Source organism: Pollachius pollachius, assembly GCF_949987615.1.
Source record: "Pollachius pollachius genome assembly, chromosome: 12".
Lineage (NCBI taxonomy): Eukaryota > Metazoa > Chordata > Actinopteri > Gadiformes > Gadidae > Pollachius > Pollachius pollachius.
The window spans coordinates 2,671,180-2,677,179 of NC_136945.1; positions in this window are offsets into that span (position 1 = coordinate 2,671,180).

A 6,000-nucleotide genomic window follows, 5' to 3' on the forward strand; every position below is an offset into this window, starting at 1 on the left:
AGAGTCAAAGCCATTGTTTCTTTCCCCAATTCCTTCTCCACCATCGCTGAGAATCAATACACGGGTCTTATTTTGCAAACCCACACCCGCCGTACCCGCGAATTACATTTGCCACCTGACCAGACCCGCTATAAATTGATACCGACGCCCGACCTGCACCCAAAGGAAATTAGACACATTAGACGGAACGGCGGGAATTACACTATTTGGTGTTTGGAGTGGTGCAAAACCCGCGACCGACCCGCACTGTTCAGGCGTCCGACCCGACCAGCACCCGTGTCCGACACAGTACATTTTTTCCCCCGTTTCATCCAAATTGTGTGGGTGACCCGTCGGGTACCCGAACCCGTGCGGGACTCCGAAATAACCCCCACTACGAGTCTTTACTTGTTCTGGAAGTACCAGAGACGTCCGAGAACCCGACGCAGACTTTAATTCATAATATCATCCGGAGGCACACACAGCTTTTGGCCGGCATATTATATATTATATTATATTATATTATAGTATATTATATAGCTATAAATATTATATTATATTATATTATTTAGATATAGAGTCCCGGGAGTTTGCAAACGGCAACAATCACTTCTCCTGCATGCTGCTGTTCACGCTGTACTGCAGGGAGTGAACGCTGATTGGCTGTTATGCTACGTCCCTCAGGGAGTGAACACTGATTGGCATTGTGGGAGTTGTTGCCTTCAATCCGCAAGCGCCAAAAAGACACTGTGCCTTTTCTCGGTCAAGAAGGCACAAAATTTGAAATTGATGTTACTATTCAACTAAATATATCACCCACTTTCAATACAGATTCATGTCTCCACCGGTGAAATTCTCCTTTAAGATTTTGCAACGTATCTGTATCTCTTGTTCATCCAAATCTCTTCTCTCCCAGCTCCCTCTTTCACAGCTGCAATATTACCAGGTATGATACCTTGCTTCTGAATATTGGCAGGCCAGCAAGATATGTATATGAATTTTCAAAAGCATTATGTCATCCATGCCATTTTATTATAATTCCGTTCCAGGAAAGTTACATCGTCGTCTTCAAGACTTTATGCGTAAGTCTGTTTATCATGTATACAATGCCTGATATTTTCTGAATCTGCTTTTTGATAACTTAACTTTATTAATGCTTCAAAGTTGCTGTGATTCAATATGCTGCAATTTTGAATAATTAAATTGTTACTGTATTGTGACCAATTGTTTCTGCTAGAATGTGAACACAATGACAATGTGTTTTGGGCCAAGAGTTCCAACACGCAACACATGATGTGCATGCAACACATCCAGATGTGCAACACATCTGTGTACACAAATAATTATGAACACTTTCATATCACCGGTGTGCTGTATTTCTCTGCCCGCGTGAGTTATTATATAGCCTGAAAGAGAAAAATCCTCAATTGAGTGCCTACATAAAAAAAGGCAGCACGCAACTGACCTCCCTGTGGTGTTAACGTGTAAATCCAGCATCATTAACAGATCGGTATCAAGGTATGCCAAGGTTAGCATCAGCACCAGTGTCAAAACACATTCCAGTTGCCAGAATGCCCCCTGCGTTTGCCCCCACTCATGGTAAGGTTTTATGATTTTCTTTTTCTTCTACCATACATAGTCAATGTATCTTTACAGTCTATCAGCCATTAGCCATATCACACACACACACACACACACACACACACCCCCCCCCCCCCCACACACACACACACACACACACACACACACACATATGTATGTGTACACACACAGATATGTTTCCATGTTATTCACTTAACTTTGTTTTTTTTATATAGTGTGGGAGTGTGTGTGGTGATGCTGGTTTAACCTGTGCACACTGATTACTCAATGTGCAGTGCAACAGTTATGCTGTATGCTACTGCTGTAAGCCATCATCCACACACACACCGCATTTAGGTTTATTTTAATCTCATGGATACCCAAAATGAGAGTGATTGTGTTTGAATCTAAATTCTGTCTCATTTTTTATTTCACTCTAAAGTTTTGTAAGTGTACTCAGAGTTTGCGGAACTGAAAAATAGTATTTGTAATTGTGCTTCAGATTTGTGAATACCAATATATGAAAATTCTAGAAAATATGTGTAAATCTGGGAATCGGTTTGCAAATGATTCTCACATTTGTAAATTAATTGAAGAATGTATACACAAACCACCACAAAAACTGTCAACAAATACATCAATATACAATTATATTTTTGGACCAAATTGCCTGTCGAGCAATAACATGACAGATGACAAAATACTTAAGAGTGAAATTAAACTCCATAACTATACTCTGAACAGCAGTGTCATCAACATGCAATTGCAAGCTGTTTTTGTGTTAGTTTCGGCACTTATTGATAATTTTTCTTTCTTTTCTTAGTTTCTATAACGCCTGTTCTCCAGATGTTTGTCCGAAGAACAGTTAATGGGAGCTTGCCACTGTGTTACGTTCTCAACCCACTCTTGCCTCTTAAACTACTGCACAATCCCAACAGAGGTCACTACTGAGTCATTTAAATTCGTATAATCATATCTATCTCTATCTATCTATCTATCTATCTATCTATCTATCTATCTATCTATCTATCTGTCTATCTGTCTATCTGTCTATCTGTCTATCTGTCTATCTGTCTGTCTGTCTGTCTGTCTGTCTGTCTGTCTGTCTATCTATCTATCGTGATATATATAAATCAATATCTATCTATCTATCTATCTATCGTGATATATATAAATCGATATCTATCTATCTATCGTGATATTTATAAATCGATATCTATCTATCTATCTATCTATCTATCTATCTATCTATCGTGATATATATAAATCAATATCTATCTATCTATCTGTCTATCTATCTATCTATCTATCTATCTATCTATCTATCTATCTATCTATCTATCTATCTATCTATCTATCTATCTATCTATCTATCTATCTATCTATCGTGATATATATAAATCGATACCTATCTATCTATCTATCTATCTATCTATCTATCTATATCTATCTATCTATCTATCCATCCATCCATCTATCCATCTATCCATCTATCTATCTATCATGATATATATATTTATAAATCGATATCTATCTATCTATCGTGATATATAAATCGACATCTATCTATATATCGTGATATAAATTGATATCTATTTATCGTGATATATATAAATCGATATCTATCTAGTTATATAGACTATATATATGGTTATTTATATAGTTATATATATAGTTATTTATATAGTTATGTATAAAGACTATTGATATACATTGTTTTCATGTATTTACCTATTTGTTTCTGAAAGCTTATCTTTATTGCATTTATCATCCAGAAATGACTTACAGCAGATATGTCCCCACTCTGTAGAGCTCTCTATCAATGGTCAACTGGAGTCATATCCTAATGTTGGCTTCAAAAGGATTGTTATCCACAACCAAAACCAACGCATTGACATTGACCAGCGTCATATACATGTGAATGATGGACAGAATGCAACAAAGATCCGATGGGAGCCGAACATCATTGATATCCAAAGGTGACCAACACACACTTAACAATCCAAGGAGAGTTTGGTCTTATTTTGAAGCTTTTTCATGTCCAAATTAGATAAATATGTGTGACAGAAGGTACTTATTTTATAGGGGAAAACTGATTCAGAGCCACATCAAGACCACCATAATGATCGGAGACTCGCTCTTCATCATAATGCGTCATGAAGTGAAGGGTAAAAACCTTCTCTGGCCAGTCTTCAGTCAGGTCTCCAACGACACAGCCGAAGGGCTTCTAGGTAACTCGAATACGCTCTTTCTGCTGTGAGACATGGAGTACTTGTTTAAAACATAGGTGTATTTGCTATGTCATTGTGTCTTTTAAAACCAAACAGACTAATCATTTGAATGGTTTGTGGTTGCCTTTCAGCTGTCAAACCGTTGGTCTACGAGAGCGTGTCTGCTCCGTCCGGGACAGTCACGGTCAGCGGCAAAACGTTCACTGTTTCAGAGTAAGATGGATGATCTTTCCATTGGCTCTCCCACACACAAATATTACCATATGGCATTTCCCTCTCGTGATTGTGATTGTGATCAGGCTTACTTACGCTGAAATTCAAAATAATTACCTTTTCGACAGGAGCGACATTTTCGACTACAGTGTGACATCTGCGCCGAGAATAAAGTGTTGGTTTACATCTGCAGAGAATGCCTTGGAGGGACGTCTGTTCGATTTTCTTGTCACAGATTTATAAATGAATACATCTGAAATGTTCTACAATGCCATTCCTTATTGCACTGTTGCGTTCCTCAGCTTCAGAGGCATTCGTCATGTCACCTATTGGATAAGAAATAAGAGCAGACAAACATTTGTTCAAGTAAATAATAAAATGAATGAACATTGTTTGAGCGTATTGTTTCACAATCTATACTGACTACATATGGGATCTTCAATTGCTCTTTGTGTTTGGATTTCAAGTTGTATAGTGGATATGCATCAATGTTATTATAATGTATCCGTGTTGGATTGAGAAGGGAATCAAAGGTGCCCCTAAGGAACATGACGAAATGCATCTTTGGGAGAATGCAGGTTGAAATCTCTGCTACAAATGGCATGTGATTACTTATAACTAAAAACCTCTCCAACGGGTCAAACTTTAAACTTTATAAAATTACCCTGATGAGTCCCTCACATGCTAATCCCATGTTGAGCAAGTATGTTGTATGGATGATTAAGTGCATTCCAGTGGCGTCATTAGGCCTATTTTAGGGGGGCTTCAGCCCCCCTAAAATATTCTTAAGCCCCCCTAAATAATTTTATGTTCATTTATAAATAATTTTTTATTATTTTTTTTTTTACAAAAAAGTTCCGACAAATTCAATATAATGTGGCGAGAATTTGAGCTTGGATAAATAATCATATAACCAGTTATTATTAACTTAAATGTGATCATAAATCTTAGTTTCCCTTATGGAAGCGGTCAGTGCGTCGTTATCGAGTCCATTCCACTTGTTCATATAGAGCATGCCCACATCACTGAAATCCAGTCCACGTTTTCCCTGCAACCTAGGTTGTAATTTCTCAGTTTTTGTTAGCTGTTTGTGAAATTAAACGTTCGCTCACATTCTGTGCATCTCCTGGGGGCTAAGCCCCCCCTGTCCTTAAAACCTAGTGACGCCCCTGGTGCATTCTGATGAAACGTAATTTTAGTCTTCTGTGGTATGGTTGTTTCGGGCTAGGTCTGATAAGATGTTTTTAAACTGCAAAATATGCCACTCTTATGCACGCCTTTTCCCCGGTATGGTTCGCTTGTTTACACTGCCCGAGGTAATGCAGTCGCATTAAACAAGGACGGGGGAAGATGATGCGATCTACGAGAAAGACGCAGAGGAACTTTCCTTTCGAGGCTTTTGTCGGGATAAAAAACAAGTGGTCAGCAAAATTAAGAATTAGTCGGCGTTTTTGCAATTGTAAATGCGTTTGTAGCCTACACTTAGATGTATACTCATTCTGGTTCTGATTTCCCCAGGTAAACTTTCAGTCTGTATGGGCGGGATGATAAATAAGCCATGCCTACAGGGTCTGACTTCATACGGACGGATCAATACAATTTGATATAGTGCACATAAAAGCAGACACTAGTCAGAACTGATGTTAACAGTATAAAAAATGTTTGCTTTAATATCGGGTGGTCTAATATGGCAATTTACATCAATTCCAATACGTACACACTAAGACACACTCACTGAAACATACTCTGTATGCCAGTGGCGGTTTTAGGCACGAGCGAACGTAGACGTAGAACTGCCACTGCTGTATGCATCAAGAAGTTCAAGTGGAGAGAGAGAGAGAGAGAGAGAGAGAGAGAGAGAGAGAGAGAGAGAGAGAGAGAGAGAGAGAGAGAGAGAGAGAGAGAGAGAGAGAGAGAGAGAGAGAGAGGGAGAGGGAGAGGGAGAGGGAGAGGGCGGGGGCGGGGGAGGGACTAATCTTTGAGTGAACAGGCTACC